Source organism: Dermacentor variabilis, chromosome 2 (assembly GCF_050947875.1).
Source record: "Dermacentor variabilis isolate Ectoservices chromosome 2, ASM5094787v1, whole genome shotgun sequence".
Classification (NCBI taxonomy): Eukaryota; Metazoa; Arthropoda; class Arachnida; order Ixodida; family Ixodidae; genus Dermacentor; species Dermacentor variabilis.
In genome coordinates this window covers 2,055,491-2,075,826 of record NC_134569.1, presented here as the reverse complement: position 1 = coordinate 2,075,826, position 20,336 = coordinate 2,055,491, and the positions used below count along the sequence as shown (strand labels likewise).

General features: G+C 43.8%; 1 protein-coding gene across 13 annotated transcripts in view; it reads left to right on the top strand.

Moving 5' to 3' along the window:
- The window catches only part of LOC142571288 (parathyroid hormone/parathyroid hormone-related peptide receptor-like), a 1,032,566-nt gene that overhangs the window by 878,341 nt on the left and 133,889 nt on the right, over positions 1-20,336 (top strand). The window lies entirely within an intron of this gene.

Here is a 20,336-nt window from a genome sequence, read left to right as displayed (position 1 = left end):
CAGTTTGACCAAGGTTATTATATGGGCAGTCAAAATCTTCCCTCGTTTTGAGAGTACTTACATGAATGCCCAGGAAGGCTACCGCGTGGCCTTTTTATTGAGCGCCGTAAGCGAAACCTATGAGGAGCGCGCCGTGTGATCCCTCACACTACGCAAGGGAGGCGCTTCCGACAGATGGCGACTCCGCAATTCCTCGGCCCCAATATCCTCATTATTTTACACGCAGAAATTTTAGTTTCAGTAGGCAAATGCTACACCATGAGGAAATTTTTCCAATGTCGCACTGCAGCTTAGACGGATTTTTAACCACACGGTTTAAACACTGTCATTAGCGAAAAGACTAATAGTTTACTTAATGCCTATGGGTAAATAATGTAATTCATGTAAATAAAAACAAGAAAGGTGCTAAAAGAGAGCCATGGGAAGCGCTAGATGTTAGAGGCTCCACCCATTGAGCGTTTTATCCTTCAATAAAGATTTCTATGTATCTACACCAACAAGGGAAGAGTCAGTATTTTTAGCAGGTACATATTGAAGATGATTAGATAGAAAGCATTCAAGCAGTGGCATTAAAGCATTTCAGAACCCCAGGAATCGCTCAGGTGTGCTGCTTTCTTACAGACCGTTTTTTTCTTCTTGAAATAAACAGTGTCACCGCTCCCTTGTCGCGCGAACAATATTTTTTTAGAGGGCTCAAATCATGCTATGGAGTACTACGAATGAGAGTAGGATTACGTCGGTCTTCATGCAGATTGTCTAGCTATCGCGATGCCGCGATAGTTCTCTGTGATTTACATGGCGAACTTGCAATCAAGACAGTTTTCATAAAAACGCGCTAAAGACGACGACGAATGGAACACATACGGCAGGACCGGCGCTACTTCCAACTGGCGTTTATTTGAAACGATTACCTATTCATGCATTGCGCATCAGGTACATCATGAACTCATCATCACACACACAAGAGATTGTATAATTGAATCAGATCATACACTCTTAAATCTAGGGAAGGTATCGCAGGAGTGAAGCGGCCGATTTACTTTTCAAAGCGTTGTTTTACTCTCGCGAAATGTCGAGTGGAGTGAAATGCATTGTTCATTCTGTCACCAAGGAGAGAGTGAAATATGCTTTTCACTCTGCCCTTCTTAGAGAGAGTAGAATGCCCGTTTTATTCTTGCTGCAAGAAAGAAGAAAACGTAGCGTAATCTTCTGCTTCAACTGTACAAGGCTCGCCCGAACATGGCGATGTGTCACTCACGGACGCTAAGCAAAGAACAGACCGTTTTGCTTCTAAGAGAACAGGCAGCCGCAGTTCAAAGGAACGCGGAGCGAGCGCTCTACTTTTTCGCTCGGAGTTGCTCCACCGCCAGCGCATGCTGAACATCGCGGAACAGCACAGCACCGGAAAAGGAGATCCGTCCAGCGAGCAGCAGCGAAGACCTTCCAAGGGAGACCGTGTGTCAGCCATCTCGCGTGGCCGCGAAAGCGCGACAGTAGTTCGTCTTTCGTTGGATATAACAACAAATCCTCCATGGTAAGTGAATTTTAACTTAGGTGCACATTGTGCGTTTATGACATGCTATCGCCAAGAAGTCGTCGCGGCGCTTAGCCGACGCGATTGACAACGGACTAGGCTAGCGCGCTGTGTCTCTCGATATCAATCGAAAAAGCCAATCGTCGCGATAACTGCATGTGATTTTGTCACTTGCCGCTATCCATAAGAGCTTTCAAAATCGCAAACACTGCCAGAACCATGGTATGTTCAATAAGACATCAGGCGAGAGGACGCTTAAAATGGTTTGTTCACCAGACCATGATCCCGAGCCTATGTGGAGCGTGCTTAGCGTACCTTTAAACTTGTTCATTTTGGCAGTCTGCTGTGTACTGAACGCTGTTGAAATAAGGAGCCACATAACAAAAGGGGTCACTTTGCTGGCGGCATGCTTTCGTTATCAATAAGCCGCGCGCATGACGGTGTCTCGCCCATGGGTAATCTGCGACCACTGAAGTTACGCGCAGCACCAGTGCGAGTTAGAAACTTTGCCGGAAGCATCCAGCTGCATGCTGCAAGAGGTCAATTGGTCGCGTTAGCTTGAACTTACTGAAAACGCATGAAGAATTCAGGTTTTATGCTGAATACAGAATAAACCCCATATAAGCGATCTTGCGCGCGACAGCTACAAGCGATGCGATGGAGATGGCTGTCGCAGTCGCTCATCGCCTACAAGTCGTACTCAGTGCGAGCCACGATTTTGAGCGACGCCTCCTCGGTGTTGCCCGTATGAGGGCTGCGAATGCGCGTCGGAACTAGCCGGACGCGTGCTTTAGTAATATTAAGTTGATGTATTTTACTGTAAAAAGTTGCATAAAATATTTTCGAAGGTCTTGCAGTAGATTCTTATCCTTGCACATATAAAAATTGAATCGTTTGCTCATTTCACGTGACAATCGGTGGTATTTGAGCGATGTACATCCAGTTCCGGCTTCGCGCTATTGGGTAGTCCCCTTTAGCACTTCCGGGAGATGAGCGACGATTTCTAGATTTCGAGAACCGAGCGATGTGGTCAAGCGACGGCGGCCTGTTTTGTCGCTCGAAGCCGTCGCTCATCGCCGTTGCGCACCAAATCGCTCTCATAGTGCTTAGCCCTAAGACTGAACTCTTTTTACTCATGTATTGAGATGGTTCGATTATAGATCTGATTTTATGTCCCCGGTTGCGACTTTCGAGCACGGTGCGTATCTGAAAGTGTGCTTATGTCTACGAACTCCGTGAATTGTCGAGCAGCGAGTTATGCATAGAGTGCTCTTGCAAACTCTTTAAATGCAAAGTAGTAGGCTTTCGCAAAATCTAATTGCTTGGTCACTACTAATTCAATTAACAAAAGTGCCTGTTATGAAAAAATGGCTTAAACTACGGAAATGAGTGAAAGAACTACTAAATCAGGTTTGGTGATAAGGGATTGGTTCGAGGAGGTTAGATGTTGTAGGATGAAGGCCTAGACACAAGATGCATAGTACTAAAATTCAAATCAGGATAGCAAAAGATTACCTTTTGGTAGAAGTATCGACAACGATGGGGGGAAATAGAGCATTTTTTGAAATTAAAATTGCTTGATAGATCTTAAGAGTGGGCACAGGAACACCAAAGCAAAAAATAATGACTGTGTAATGCACAATCACAAAATGCAAATGCTGCACTTAGCAGGCGATAACACAGCCAGAGCAATGCACTGTAATTGTTCATAACGATATGAACACAAATCACTACTAAACACATGATAAATTGTGATATTGGACAGAATATTGTGAGCTAGAGCAATAAAGACACCACCATTGGTTTTTTGTCGCGCTTGCACATGTAAATGGTTCAGTCTCTGTCATGATGGAATAGCTTGCTAAAAATGAACTATGGTGCTGGACAACGTAGGAACCAAGGAGGAGAAAAGAAGGGGGCTCGACACCGAACTGACAATGCACTGATCTTTATTTCTAGCCCAGGTGATTTTCGCTGCATGGACGCTCTACCCGTCTCCTGGCAGAACGGAACGCAACTCCTTCATCACAGTCCCTTTGGCCACGTAACTGAAAAGCCAAGCCAACGAGAGCAAATATGCGGAAAATGCACGCTTTTTCCGCTACTCTGCATTACATCTGGACAGAACACCGCGATACGACTGGCAACAAGGGACGCTGATAGATGCAGTACTTAAGCGCCTATCGTCGACTGTCAGATTCGGGCTCGACACCGAACCGACAATGCACTCATCGTTATTTATAACCCAGGTTGGTTACTTGAACAATTCATCTTGCTGTAAAAGTTCAAACCCTTGGTGGTTTGAGGTGTCGTGCCCCTTTGACACCCGCGATATTGTGCCCAAATCGTTTGCAAGATTCCTGCTTGTTTTTCGTGCCTATTTTATGCGCATGATTTTATTGCTGCCTGGTGACAGAAGTGAATCCAGATCCCGTTAACACGCCTTGCGAATGCTCTTCCTTGCTTGACAGGATCAAGCCTATTGGACAAGACCACATGCAGATGCTGAGTTCGTTTCAAAAGCTGCAGCAGTGGCAACTGAACGCTGATTACAAGCTAAAAAGTCTTGAAGAAATAATTGTTTGCCTCAGTCAGCTTTCTCCACCTGATTTGTCTCCTGCGCAAGCGCGCAATAAAAGCGTTGGGATGACTGGTATTTCTGAAGACGTCCTTGCGCCTAAAGCAGCTACTGTCGACGCGGAAAATAGACAACGAAGAAATAATCTTCGAACGAAGGAGAATGTTTTTTGGGTTACCCGATTCCCAGACTGAAACTTGGACACAATCAGAAGAGGCTGTTGTTTCCTTGTGCACTGAAACTATGGGTGTGGTCATTGAGGGAGCTAACATACGAAGAGCGCATAGAATTGACCTCTTCGAAAATGACAAGAAGCGCCCTATCATAATTAATTTCCTGCAATTTAAGGACAAGGAGGCTATTCTTGCCGTACGATCTAAGCTGAAATCAGATGAGTATGTGGTCCGGGAAGACTTTTCTGCCGGGGTGCGCTGTGCTCGCAGGAAACTAGGTGAACTTACAAGGCAACAAAATTTGTAATTCATAATTCGCTTCGACAAACATCATGGATGGACGGTTTTATATATGTAACGCCTATAAAGACATTGTTACTGAAGTTAAAAGTTAACTATATGGCGGCAAGATAGTCCGAAACATTGAAGCTACATGTCGTGCTACTTATTGCACAACTACCCGGCACACTAAGCTAAACGTTCTGCTGATCAACTTTCGTAGCATTGTGAACAAAATTGACGCGCTCGCCAGCCTTATCCTTTCTGCAAATTCTCATGTAGTGATCGGAACGGAATCGTGGCTTGACGAAACAGTGAACAACAGTGAAGTTTTCCCGGCTGCTTTTGCCATTTACAGACGAGACCGCGACAGGCACGCTGGTGGTGTATTCCTTTTAGTTGAAAAATGCATCCCAAGTGATCCAATAGAGAGTACCAACATTGACTGTGAAACTGTGTGGTGCCAAGTGAGGCTCCATGATTCCACACATATTGCATTTGGTGCGTATTACCGAAGTCCTAGCTGTATAAGTCCAGCTAGTCTTATTTCACTCTCTCGTACCCTCCAAAGCCAGGCGACCGATTTCATACTTGGTGGTGATTTTAACATGCCTTCCTTGCGTTGGGTAGACAGGTCCCCAGTATTGTCCTGTTGTTGCGCACTCTCACTTGAATTCAGTGACATCATCACTGTCAACGGTGTTTATCAGTTTGTAGACTTCCCTACAAGATGAAGTGGTGAGAGCGCTTCTGTACTTTACCTGACTTTCTAAAACTCTGATGGGTTCGTTGAATCTGTTCTGCCTGTTCCTGGGATTAGCGACCATGAAGTCGTCTTGGCACAGATTTCATGCCTGCGATTTTATTCGATTAAAGCCCTACCTCGCAAAGTGTTCTTTTTTGAAAAGGGTGATTTTAGTTTAATTACGCACTTCCTGGAAGTGCTCTACGAAGAGTTTCTAGACTGCACGGATACTTCCAACATTAATGAGCTATGGGAGCTTTTTAAAAACAAACTGCTCTCTTTGATTGACAAATACCTACCATCAAAAATATTATCGAATAAACAAAGATGGAGCAAGCCATGGCTCACTACTGAAATCAAGCTTTTGCTGAATCAAAGAGGTCGCCTTTTCAGGCAATACATTTACTGAAAGGATGACGGGATATATACGCAATTAGAGGAGTTAGGGAAACATGTCAAATTAAAGATAAAACATTCAAAAAATGATTTCAATGTCTTGCTTAGTGAAAAAGTGAAACATAACCCTAAAGAAATATGGAAATATGTCAAAGCTACTGGCAAAGAAGAAATCTCCATTCCCATGATTTTGACTGCTCAAGGCCAAATTACTGACAATACAGAAAAGGCTGCTCGCTTTAACAGCTACTTTAAATCCGTGTTTTCTCCACCTACCGGATGCCCTATAGCTGGTCCGATCCCGCACAACCTAGACACTATGTTGGATATAATTATCTCCTACGAAGGTGTCCTGAAGCTTCTACAGGAACTAAAAACTAATACAGCTACTGGCCCTGACAACATTCCATGTCACGTGCTTAAAACGTGTGCCCCAGTTATCGCCATATTTATAGTTTTACTGTTAAGTGTATCACTATCCTTCAGTGCTTTGCCATGTGAATGGAATACGGCGAACATTGTGCCTGCACATGAAAATACTCCTCAATGCCGAGTTGAACATTACAGGCAAATATCTTTAACCAGCGTATGCTGCAACTCATTAGAGCACGTTCTCTACTCTTGTATATTTCGTCATTTGCAAGATCGCCAATTTTTTGTCAGTTTTCGGTATGGCTTCAGATTAAAACACGTTGGCGGGCTAGTTGGTTAGAATCCATGCTAGAGTGTATAAGCGAGACTGAACGAGGATGTAGAAAGAAACAGATACACAGACACAGCGCTTCACTTTCAACTATAGACTGTATTTTTACACGAATCGATAAATATATACCGTGCGAGCGGAAACAAACGTAACAGCAAAAAAAGAACATTGAGTGGCGCATTTCGATGAACCGAACATGTGTGCAAGGCAAGGGAAAACATGTACTGCAATGGTCACAAAGATAAACCGAGGAATCGTATCTCCTTTTCCGATAGTGACACCGCAGGCTTACTTAGGCACTTTTGCTCTAATTTTGCAATCTGGTAGGCCTCTACAATCTCCCTCGTCATCCTGCTATGAGCCTTATACAGAATGGAAGTGCTTTCAATCATGGGCTTGCAGGAAAAATGTCGGCAGTGAATACCCAAATGACCCGAGATTACCCAAGTGACGTTATATCGATGCTCTTTTAATCTCTCGTTGATGCATCGGCCGGTTTCACCAAATTTGACCAACCGGCCGATGGTCAAACCGACCATCGGCCGGTTTGACCTGTTTGCATAGCTTCTGTAGACGCTTAGGGGCAGGGAAAACCACCTCTACTCCAGATTTTGCCGATATTCTTAAAGAGCATCGATATAACGTCACTAGGGTAATCTCGGGTCATTTGGGTATTCACTGCCGAGATTGTTCCTGCAAGCCCATGTTTGAAAGCACTTTCATTCTGTATAAGGCTCATAGCAGGATGACGAGGGAGGTTGTAGAGGCCGACGAGATTGCAAAATTAGAGCAAAAGTGCGTAAGCAAGCCTTCGGTGTCACTATCGGAAAAGGAGATACGATTCCTCGGCTTATCTTTGTGACCCTTGCAGTGCATGTTTTCTCTTGCCTTACACACGTGTTCGGTTCATCGAAATGCACCACTCAATGTTCTTTTTTTGCTGTTACGTTTGTTTGCGCTCGCACATCATATATTTATCGATGCGTGCAAAAATGAAATCTGTAGTTGAAAGTGAAGCGCTGTGTCTGTGTATCTGCTTTTTTCTACGTCCTCGTTCAGTCGCGCTTATGCACTCTACTATGGCTTCAGAGCTGGCTCTTAATGTGTGGCCCAACTTGTTGAATTTTCACATGATATTTTCTTCTCTTTTGACAATGGTAAACAGGTTGATTGCCCATTGCTGTTCTTTAAAAGAGCCTTTAACACAGTTTCACATTCATTGCTGTTTAAGCTTTCTTGCCTAGGTTTGCCGAGTAATATCTTGCACTAGAAAAAAGACTACCTTCATGACCGCACTCAAAAAGTCGTCCTCAACGGCACACAATCACACTCCGTGACGGTAGCATCTGGCGTGCCACAGGGATCCGTCCTCGGCCCACTTTTGTTTTTACAGGCAGCAGTTCCTAGAAATTAATAAATGTTCCTCAAGTGTCCGTCATGTAACTTCAGGCGTACCGCAAGACAGCGTATTAGGACCGCTTTTATTTTTGATCTATATTAATGATATAATAGACGCAATCCCCGATGATGTGCATGCCAATTTATTTTCGGATGACTGTGTCGTATTTTAAAAAATTGCTTCACGAAACAATCAAGCATGCTTGCAGAAATCGGTCATGGCAATTTCCAATTGGTCTAAGCTTTGGTGCATGGAATTAAATGTACATAAAACAGTCTTGCTGCGAGTAACAGAAAAAGGAACCTAGTATATTATCCTATGTTCTAAACGACACAAAAATAACTGTTGTTGAACAATACAAATACTTAGCCGTCACATTCCCTAACAGATTCTTCTGGTCAGACCATATTTCCCTTACATGTTCAGCAGCTTTGCGGAAATTATGGTTCTTGAAAAGGAAACTTAAAAAGGCACCGGTAAACAGAAGAATTTTAGCATATAACGAATTCGTGCGATCGAAACTTGAATACGCAGTGGTCGTATGGGATCCTTATACCAAAAAGGATGTCATGAATTTGGAACATGCACAAAGGAAGGCCATTAGATTAAGCTTTCGAAAATATAAAAGAGAGGTTCCCCTTCCTTACTAATGCTTAGGAATAAAATCACTTCACTAGAACACAGGCGTAAAGTTAGTCGTCTCCAGTTCTTACATAACACCATAAATGGAAAAATCGGGCTTGAAATACCTCAATATGTAACGCCTCTTAAGGCACGAAACACAAGACATAGACACAACTTCTCGCTTACGCCATTCTTTGCTAAAACAAAATCTCACATGAATAGCTTTTTATCCGCGTACTATAAACGAATGTAATTCTCTCCCTCTTGACGTACTTCAATCGGGGAACTTCACAAGTGCGTTGGAAACTATTTTTCACATAATATAACACAACTATAAACATTATTTTTCACTATTTTTCCCGTTTTCATATGTGAAAGTTCCTGTATTTCGTTATGTTTAGTGTCCGATTGTTGTTTGGCACAGCGTTTTTATCCACATATAAATTCAAATGTGCGATTATTTTTGTTGTAGTTACTGTGCTAAGAGAAGCATTGTGATTTTTGTAGCGTGGCTATGGGATGCGTCATTTTCATGCTCTGTTCATATATAAATTTTTTTTATTATCTTTGTTGCATTGTTATTACCTTATAAACTGTATTACCCCTCCTGCATGGGTCAGTATGTTGGCCTGCAGTATGAATGAATGAATAAATAAATAAATAAATAAATAAATAAATAAATAAATAAATAAATAAATAAATAAATAATCTTTATAAATGATATTGGCTCAAGCGTGACATCAAAAATTAGTCTATATGCAGATGATTGCGTAATGTATCGAGATATAGGAAACAAGGACGATACAGCTGCATTACAAATGGATCTCAACCGGATTATTGCATGGTTGAGGTCCACTCTAAATCCTAAATTATGCTGCCACCTTAGCTTTAGCAAAAGAAAAGGTAAAAATACTCAGTAGCTACTTTTTACATAACTATCAAATAGCCGCATATGAGGATGGTAAATTCTTAGGTGTGTATTTCTCCAATTACCTAACCGGGAACAAGCATGTCGAATATATTGCTTTGAAGTCTGGTCGTGTTTTAAACTTTACTAAAAGAAATTTTCGCGATGTGCCTAGTGACGTGAAAGAAATTCTGTATATCCCCAACGTACGCTCAATATTAGAGTACGCACCTACATTGTGGGATCCACCCACTAAAAGGCTAATAAAGAAACTTGAAGCGATACGAAACCATGCGGCGCGTTTTATTTTAAAGTCATATGACTCTCACAGCAGCGTCAGCGCGTTAAAAAAGCAGCTAGGCAGGGACTCCCTGTAGCTTTGTCGTGCGTCTTTCCGAATAAATCTCTTAAACGACATTATGAACAAAACAACTGGCATTGACCACGGAGCTTACCTAGAACGTCCCTCGTATATTTCCCGAAGAAAAGACCATAGCCATAAAATACGCGAAATTTCCTGTCGTACATCTGTATTTAAATCAGCATTTTTCCCACGCACGATATCCGAAGGGAACAGCCTGCCAAACGCAATATTTACATTAAATGACAATAGCTTCTCGGCCGCGCTCAAATCGCATTTACGAGGACAAAGTGACGCGTAATAGTGCAGTGTACCATTTCATCATAAACTTTTGTCTAGCGTACTAATTTGGGTGATGTCTGTGTTTTACCTGTTATCTACTTGTTAAACTTTTTTTCATACATCATTTAAGTATATGTGCATGTTTTTAGCTGCAGTGATGCTGGGTTCTGTCGACCTTAATTGTGATCCCAGTGCTTTTGCTTATTTCTTTGCGCGCCTCCCGTACTCCAATGCACGTATGGGCGATCTGTACGTACAAAAATAAATAAAGAAATAAAAGGAAGAAGGAGAAGCTAGCCCTTGCTTAGGCAAGATGTCTGAGTGCACTGGCCATGGATCCTCATTTATTACAAATTTTGGCTCCATGAAACCTGGGAATCGCCTTTCCGCGAACATGAGTTCAGGCGAGTGTCTTAGGAACTGTCGGGGCCAGTGTCTGTCGAAATATTATGCTCCTCACAGAACTGCTGCAGAATTATTTTCCAAGGGGCGCGATGTCAACAGGCATGTCACCTTTCTAAAGGGCAATGAAGCTGAAAACCTCGACATTACGGAAGATGACGCTGTAGAAAGTGAACTTAAGGTTGCTGCCAACTACGAGAAGATCCTCTACGAGATCTGACGCCCAGTTCATCTTGGAGCAACGCTAACAGTCTGCGAACACCCGCGACCCATCTCAGGGAAGAACGATCCAGATTAGCACTGGGCAGACTGCTGTGCCCCAAAGCCAGGTCAGTGCACCATGTCACCGGTCAATTGTGCTCCTGAGACATCAGAAGCCTATGATGCCAGCGATATACGTCAGTGGCAAGAATTTTGGGGTCACTACCCCCCCCCCCCACCGCGACAATCCACCAAAATATCGAGCCGCCACTTATGGAAAAACTCAAGTAGCTATTGATGTACCTGACGGGAGGTGCTAAATGAGCAATGGAAGGAATCGGGCTGCCCGACAGCAACTACAACATCGCTGTGAAAATATTGACAGAGCACTTCGGTCAAAACGAACATTTGGGTAATGAATGCATCGACCACCTCCTAGCGTTGTAACCGGTTAAAACCCCGAAGCGCATGAAGAAGCTGCGCCTGTTGCATGATACCGTGTGGTTCCACATAAGCATGCTCGAAGGCGCGGGGGCATGTACCATACAAATTACGTTTTGTTAATTTTGCGAATTCAGCTCGACATGCAAGAGGAAGGCATGCAAAAACAGTCAGCAGAGAAAACCAGCCACTCGACCGCGGAGGATGATGACCTGAGCACAATGTCAAGATGATCACCTAGCATATCACCTGTGTTTGCTCTGTCACTGACAGAATCCACAAAGCCACATACTCCTTGCCTTTTCTGTGAGAGCAGCACTGGCACCATCGCAGAATGTACAGCGCACATCCGTGCCAACGAGAAATAAGCAGGCTGCGCAATGCTTGTGTGGAGCACAGAATCATGGCGCTCATTTTTGCGGAGTTTCCTGTGCCCTCACATGCAAAAGGTGCCGACGCAGACACGTAACAGTATTTTATGATTTGTTAAGCGCGGTCGCAAGGACCGCTACGCCCCGTGCAAGTGCGTAGCTTCCTGTGGCTGGGCTGACTCCACTAACTGTTACTATAGCCAGGACGGGTGACATAGGAGCAAAGTCTGTGCTGCTCCAGACTGACCACGTTTTTGCGGAATGTGGACACCGACGACTCATGGTTTGTGAGATGCTAGACAGCGGAAGCTAGCATTCGTTTATTCACGCCGACATTGCCAAGGCCATGTAGTGCCGAGAACTGGGTATTGAAGAACCTGTTGGTGATGTTCAGCAACGCAAAGCCACGGCATCACTTCCTTTGTCAACGCACTTCTCTCACACTTCGTATACAATTCAACAACAACACTCACACTGGAGGCTCTAGAAGTATCTGAGGTGTGCTCCATGGCTAGTCCACCACTTAACAGCGATTTGCTTCATCTGCTTTGGCTCCAAGAAGTACGATGCTACTATACTGATCGCTCCCATCCCAAACACTGCTCCATGACGACGTAACTATTTTGATTGCAGCGGATAGCTAGCGAAAAGTAATAAATGGCAGAGTGGACCGCATCAGTGCTCAGTTTACAGCGAATAAAAGCCACTTTTAGATGGTTTGTACAAGGCGCAATTGTATCCGACGATACTACACCTGGTCGGTGCTGATGTAATTGGCAAGCACCATCATCATCATCATCATCAGCCTGGTTACGCCCACTGCAGGGCAAAGGCCTCTCCCATGCTTCTCCAACAACCCCGGTCATGTACTAATTGTGGCCATGCCGTCCCTGCAAACTTCTTAATCTCATCCGCCCACCTAACTTTCTGCCGCCCCCTGCTACGCTTGCCTTCCCTTGGGATCCAGTCCGTAACCCTTAATGACCATCGGTTATCTTCCCTCCTCATTACATGTCCTGCCCATGCCCATTTCTTTTTCTTGATTTCAACTAAGATGTCATTAACTCGCGTCTGTTCCCTCACCCAATCTGCTCTTTTCTTATCCCTTAACGTTACACCTATCATTCTTCTTTCCATAGCTCGTTGTGTCGTCCTCAATTTGATTAGAACCCTTTTAGTAAGCCTCCAGGTTTCTGCCCCGTAGGTGAGTACTGGTAAGACACAGCTATTATATACTTTTCTCTTGAGGGATAATGGCAACCTGCTGTTCATGATCTGAGAATGCCTGCCAAACGCACCCCAGCCCATTCTTATTCTTCTGATTATTTCCGTCTCATGATCCGGATCCGCCGTCACTACCTGCCCTAAGTAGATGTATTCCCTTACGACTTCCAGTGCATCGCTGCCTATTGTAAATTGCTGTTCTCTCCCGAGACTGTTAAGCATTACTTTAGTTTTCTGCAGATTAATTTTTAGACCCACTCTACTGCTTTGCCTCTCCAGGTCAGTGAGCATGCATTGCAATTGGTCCCCTGAGTTACTAAGCAAGGCAATATCATCAGCGAATCGCAAGTTACTAAGGTATTCTCCATTAACTTTTATCCCCAATTCTTCCCAATCCAGGTCTCTGAATACCTCCTGTAAACACGCTGTGAATAGCATTGGAGATATCGTATCTCCCTGCCTGATGCCTTTCTTTATTGGGATTTTGTTGCTTGCTTTATGGAGGACTACGGTGGCTGTGGAGCCGCTATAGATATCTTCCAGTATTTTTACATATGGCTCATCTACACCCTGATTCCGTAATGCCTCCATGACTGCTGAGGTTTCGACCGACTGAATCAAACGCTTTCTCGTAATCAATGAAAGCTACATATAAGGGTTGGTTATATTCTGCACATTTCTCTATCACTTGATTGATAGTGTGAATATGGTCTATTGTTGAGTAGCCTTTACGGAATCCTGCCTGGTCCTTTGGTTGACAGAAGCCTAAGGTGTTCCTGATTCTATTTGCAATTACCTTAGTAAATAGTTTGTAGGCAACGGACAGTAAGCTGATCGGCCTATAATTTTTCAAGTCTTTGGCGTCCCCTTTCTTATGGATTAGGATTATGTTAGCGTTCTTCCAAGATTCCGGTACGCTCGAGGTCATGAGGCATTGCGTATACAGGGTGGCCAGTTTCTCTAGAACAATCTGTCCACCATCCTTCAACAAATCTGCTGTTACCTGATCCTCCCCAGCTGCCTTCCCCCTTTGCATATCTCCTAAGGCTTTCTTTACTTCTTCCGGCGTTACCTTCGGGATTTCGAATTCCTCTAGACTATTTTCTCTTCCATTATCGTCGTGGATGCCACTGGTACTGTATAAATCTCTATAGAGCTCCTCAGCCACTTGAACTATCTCATCCATATTAGTAATGATATTGACGGCTTTGTCTCTTAACGCATACATCTGATTCTTGCCAATTCCTAGTTTCTTCTTCACTGTTTTTAGGCTTCCTCCGTTCCTGAGAGCATGTTCAATTCTATCCATTCAATTCTATCCATTGGCAAGCAAGAGATAGACAATGACACTAGCTACCCAGGCAGTGCAATAAAGTAAAAAAACGGTTTACTGTTACTCATCAGTGGCCACTCCTCAAGAAATCGTGGCAGATTTAGAAACTGGAGAAGGTTGCAAAGAGGTGTACAAATGAGCACGCCTGTTGCATGCAGTGCATACTATTCATCTAGGCGAAGTGAAGCTGCCCAAAAAAGAGAGACGAATTCTTGCACAGCACCGAGCTCCAGAGACAATTTTACAGTTCGTGAAGAGCTGTCACTGAGTGGAAAAACAACAAAACTGATAGGAAATTGTTGCAGACCTCTCTTCAGAAATGGCATCTAAGGAGGGATAATAAGCACAAGTGAACCCTCTAGTTTTGGTCACCAAATATACGAGCGAACTCATCGCATCATCACCAGTAGACGGTAGTCATGAAGAGCTAGGCAACGTGACCAGATTTAGCCGATGATTGACTGGACGATCAGCGTAACATGAAACTTTGGATTGCAAAAGAAGTCTGTATTTCTATGCTCATCATTGCATCGGCCTCGTCACCCCCTCGGACGATGGCGAAAATGGACTACGGCGCAGGACAACATAGGAGAAGTGAAGCAAGAAGGAGGAGGAGTTAGCACTTGCAACACATACTCATTTGTTCCAGATGCATTAGTAAAAAGGTAGTGCTAGGCACAAAAGCAAAACTATTGTGGGACATTAACAAGGCACTGTAGTCTAATGTGTAAACTACTGTGGCATTAAACAATACATGGAGGTTGTGCATACTGCACGCATTAAAATCACAAAAAGGTACCTGCAGTGGACAGTGGCAGAAAACTGCGGGCACAATTGTGTGCTTGGCCCATGTCGTGATAAAACAGTACTTTCTGTTTGGGTGTACGACTCCAGTTTAGAACTCGATAAAATTTAGTCTATTCAAAACAACAGGGGGGTTCGCTGGTAGATGGAGACCTAAAGTCGCAAACAGTGGTAGAACAAGACATGTCGCTGAAGCCAACGCTTTGGCAACGGAACTTCTCTTCGTTAGGACAGCAACTGCCTACCTTGTTGTTTATGTACTTGCTCTCCCCCTCACTTGATCAGGAGAGGAAGAGGAGACTAAGCTGGTGCAGCAAATAAGTGGAATTGAGAATGTTGAAGAAAAGGGGAGGGAGGAGAAAAAGAAAACAGGGGCTGAGGACGGTGTTAAGTTGTCAGACTGAGACAACATCGGGAAACTGATACCGGTTTAGAAGCAAGGCTGACCACAAATGTATGTGGATGCAAACATGTCAGCAGTTGCTGGCAGCAACCGCATGCTCATCTTCCCACAAAGGAGGGGATAAGTAGTTGTGCTGTTCGAATGCGTGGAAAGAAAAACAACAAAAATGAAGAAAAAAAAAGAATTATTAGGAACTAAGTAATTCAAACTTCCAGTTTGCATGCCAGTGTGAAATAACATGGTTGAGATCACTGACTTTCCACAGGCACTGAAAAGTGTACTATAAATTGCAAAAAAATAAACTGTGCTCTTCAACTTATTAGTTTGGAGATTGCATATTCCAGCTTAACGTTGCCCTGTATGGTTGTTCACATTCTTTGTGCTATTCACACTGCAAGATGACAAATTCTACAACGACGTACCTTACAAAGCTCTCGTGAAAGGATGGCTGTTGCTTGTATCGATCTCGACAACAGTAGTTGCAAGTTCCGTAGTGTCCATCTCTTCTACTGCACCTGGCGCTGGTGTCGAACCTCGTACTGGTTCAAACCTCCATGATGGTGATGGAATGCATGCTGGATCAGTGGAACTTCATTTAGCTGGATCCATGAGTGCGTCACAAGTTTCGCTCTGCGTACTTACATCTCTACAAGGAGATGTTGAGATTCACCTGCGTGGCTGCAAAAGTTCCCACATTACAGTGCTGAGAAACTGCAGAACATGCATCTCATTCCACATGATTGCCACGCTGAATAGTATATTGAGCAGCGCATTTAATTAACAATCCATTCATCAGCTGGTAGCTGTGTTCTGCTGGTTACATGATTGCCTGCATCAGTTTTTAGTAACTTGTTTTATGACTAAGGAGACATAGAAACCCTGTAGTAAATGTATATCAGTCTCATTGTATTTGTGCCACTAAAATTGATGCCCGCTTATACCTGCACAATTTCAAGCGCTACCAAATTTAACCTTTGCTTTGCTATATTGTTTCGGGCGAGAGTTGCAGCTTGCTCAGGAGATGTACAAGCATTGTAAATATTGCTTGTTTTCGAATTATGCATACCACAATTACTGTGCAGCAGTAACTTCCACTGAAGGTTGTGATGCCCTCCATCAGAAATGTCCATGTATAGCAAGTCGTGTAAGCTTACCAGCATCTTTTTTAACACCCCCTTGTGTAAGGTCTCTGTAGCAACAGTCCTGGCAGCAACAGCACACTGAGTTGCGACAGTGTACAGCACAGGAGGGAAGCTGCATCTGCAAATCTGAACCCATAAAATGGTATGTGCTTCAAGTACAGCACAGAACGATTTAGTATAGGAGCTCAGAAAAGTGAGGGCCATAAGCTTACTTTACAGGAAACTTGCAGACCAGCTCCGGTTGGATGCAATTCACAGGCCCCAATGCCCTGCTGAGCCTGTGGATCAAGTGATCAGTTATACGTGTGCTAAAGTCATTTCATATCTCTAACTCACTTCCTGTGAACTTTGCGCCTGTGGATCGCAAGATGCAGTTCCACTGGGGATCTGGCGATGAGGCTCTTCGTGTAGGGTATCGTGGCGAAGTGAAAATGTGTCACTGTAGCATGGTAGACAACTGCTAGTGCTAATCAATGGTGACTTTATGTAGCCAAAAATTAATTTATGAATACTAAACACATTTTATGTAAATAGGCTACAACTCTCCGCTGTAGTCCCCTCGCAACTACTGAGTGTTTATTAATGGCACCAGAGCCTTCAAATCGCCTGTGATAAATAGAATAGGAATCTCGTCGTGTTACATTTTAGATACTATTTTACTATATGACACATCACATTTGAATTGTTAGATTAGTGCAATAATGCAACTTTCGGATTAGCATATAATTTATTGCATTATGCCACATGTCGAAACAATTTAAAAGCACATGTATTTTGTAGAAAAATCAACACTGGCCTGTTTCATAGCCAATTGTATCCAAACAATCTCATGACATAAAGTAATATTGTACAGTGTTGCTCCCCATAGCACAAAGAATGCGTTTCAGAAAAATACAACCTGGAATGTCAATTTACCCTCGAGGGCGAGAGCGAGGTGCTACTATGCTGGCATACATGAAGCACCAACCTGTGTCATTTTTTGCAAGATTGGCCACAACTTAATGAGTTCAGTATTATTTATTAGCACATTGAACAATGCAACTGTCATCCTAGTAGTACTGCATCTCAGAATGTTTGAACCGAGGCACAATTTTGATGTCTGACTCATTAAATCTTTGTGAAGCTAAAGAAATACTCAGAATAGTCGTAATTGAAGTGGGCTGACATTAATTTATTTTGTTAGGATCGCGGATACGTTCCACAGCATCTCTCAAACCCCCGTATTACTACTGCAGTGTCCATACATCAATGCTTGTGACCGACTAATTAGATGTGGAAAACTATAGCATATTTTCCACTGCGCCTGATTGACAAGTGTACCATCGTATTGCTACAAGTTTGTAGACTTAAAGAATGAGAACGATGAATTTTGCGCTTACCTATCTCTCGGGAAGGAACAACGTCGTCAGCGCATTTGCGTTCAAATGCAAACGTGTCCAACTGGCGTCTGTGCCCTGTAGAAGTTCCGGTTCGTAACGGAAGGCATCACGTGCGATGTGCCTACCGCAAACGCTTAATTTTTCCCCATCTCCGTGGAAGGAAGGCCAATGTGCTGTAGCCAAACAGACCGCAAGGATTCATCTTGAGGCAGCAAATACCGAGATTTCACGGATTTTCTGTCGCTGGCTTTGCACACGACGACATGGCAAGGCGCATCTCGCTTACTCATTGCTCCCAGAAATAGCTGTGGGCGCTTAGCGCGCTCGATCGGTGGCGCAATCTCGGGGGTAAAATGGACCTCTGCTGAATTGAGCTGAGTGGAAGAAATCGAAGATACGGTCAGCTCTGGAGAACCTGCAGTTACTGCGCTGCAACGTCCGGAGGTAGGTATCGCATTGTGGAGCCTCGCCAGGCTGTGCATTTAGCACTGTATGGCTGCTGGAGATCCCAATGGTAGCCCCACCTCAAGGTTAATTAGGGAGAGAAGATAACTCCCTTTAACCTTGGCAGGTCCGTGCCATTGGCATTGGGAGGGCGCGTTGGGCACTTTTGCCGCTACGTGAAAACGACAGCGATCGAAGCAGCGACAAGAGAGCCGTAGGGTCAACAACCTTAACTCTGTCGACATGGAAGGTCGTGCGCGTCTGCGCGTGCTCGTGATATACAGGCGTTTTCATGTACTTAGAACACTACTGGAAACAAAAGTGCACGTAACGAGTTGACAGCCGACTTCGGGTTGTAGTTCGGACCTTACCGTTGGATCCATGCATTCACAAGCGCGACGCTGATCGAATTGTGTTATTCTAGCTGTATATAGTTCGCTAAAAAAGTATTTTGCTCTAATCTTCAAGTTTCATGAGGCTCCGTTCACCGGCCTTGGTCACCAATGGACTCGTTTGCATATATATATATATATATATTGAATATGTATGTATATTGTTACGGAACAGTATTTGCGTTAACAAAGAGGCGAGCAGGGTGAAGACGACGATTAGAGGCTTGTGCGGGCTGTTGCCTCTTGGCCAAGTGCGGCGTATTGCCTTGTAAAGATACTTGTACATAGCTTTTCGTAGGCTTCTTCCTACGTAACAATATATATATATATATATATATATATATATATATATATATATATATATATATATATATATATATATATTATACGTGGTATGCACTGACGTCATCAAGGTCGCCATATTGTAGTACAGCGAGCACGGTGACAGCCTGCGTGTTATCTCAATTCGCGTATCTCTCGCAGCACAGTGGAAGCTGTGAAGGAGACTACAGTATGGCGTACGTGACGCCACTTGAATACTCCCTATACTCATCCGCACTGACAAGCGCGGGATCCACCGCGTTAGAAATAAGCGGCAGTGCCGCATCATAAGCTTCGTATGATTTGAGACTACTTATGGCGCTCAAAACAACTCGAAACAAACGAGGCATGAAGGCGGCGATGCCGAAAAGGCAGTGCGGTGAAAAATAGTTCGGACGTACGCGGGCGCGCTGGCTCTGGGCGCCGCTGAGCCATGGCTGAGCGTCAGCAGACGACACTTGGTTTCGCCCGGAAGTGCTTGATCCATATGAAAATTTAAAGCGAAGTTTTCGCTTACTTCAGCTATACTTCAACCCATTTATTTAACTGTGTCAATTCATATCCACGGTAACAGTAGGAACAAGTGCACTGATCCAAACGCCCTTCTTGATTGACGTCAACGATCGGCCAATAGCAGCCTTCTAAGGGAATGTGCTTTATGACGCCATGAAGCACACAAAAGAGAGTGAGAGCTTGGCTTCTTTTGAAACGAAAGCGTTTGAGAAAAAGGTGACTTCGCGCTCCGCTTGTGAACTTCACGCGTCGCGCACGAGTGCTAAACTTGGCCGAGATGCTCACAGCAGCATGTATCATCCGCTTAATGGGTTTTTTTTGCAAAGCCCGAGGGGTAGTTGAGGGCCCCTTTAATATCCCGAAACTGAATACAATTGGGATTGGGCAGTTCAAAGGTAAACTTGAGCCCCTCAGAAAGCTTGGAGAACATTTTTAGTCAATCTGCTACAGCATCGTCAGAACACAGATCTGGGGAATTGTTAAGGACTATCAAATAGTTGTCCACATACCTAAGTGCACGGATGATTTATTTCTGGCTTAGTTCCACATTAATGCGGTTGTAAAAACACGCCAAAAGAATGTTACATAATATGGGGGCAATAGCACAACCAACACAGATTCCTGTGCGTTGAATGTAGTTAAATCCATCGTGACTAATAGCAGTCGAATGCAAGCAAAATTCTAAAAAAAGTTTAAAAATTGTCGCAGTTGATGCATATTAAGTCCTGGAATTTTAGTTCTCCCACTTTATTAATCTGTTCGCGAACAGCAATGCCTTTACGCGTCACAGAATAAGTCCTCAACGTCCTGTGAGAAAGCGGTGGCTATATATCCCAGACAATCTTGCAGCTGCCAGATAACATCATCAGAGCATCTCACCATGAAATGATCTTCAATTGGTAACCGCTTCAGGTGCCCCTGCAGGAACCGTCCTACTTGGAACCAGTTGGAAGTAGCGCCATTCCTGTCGTATGTGTTCCTTTCG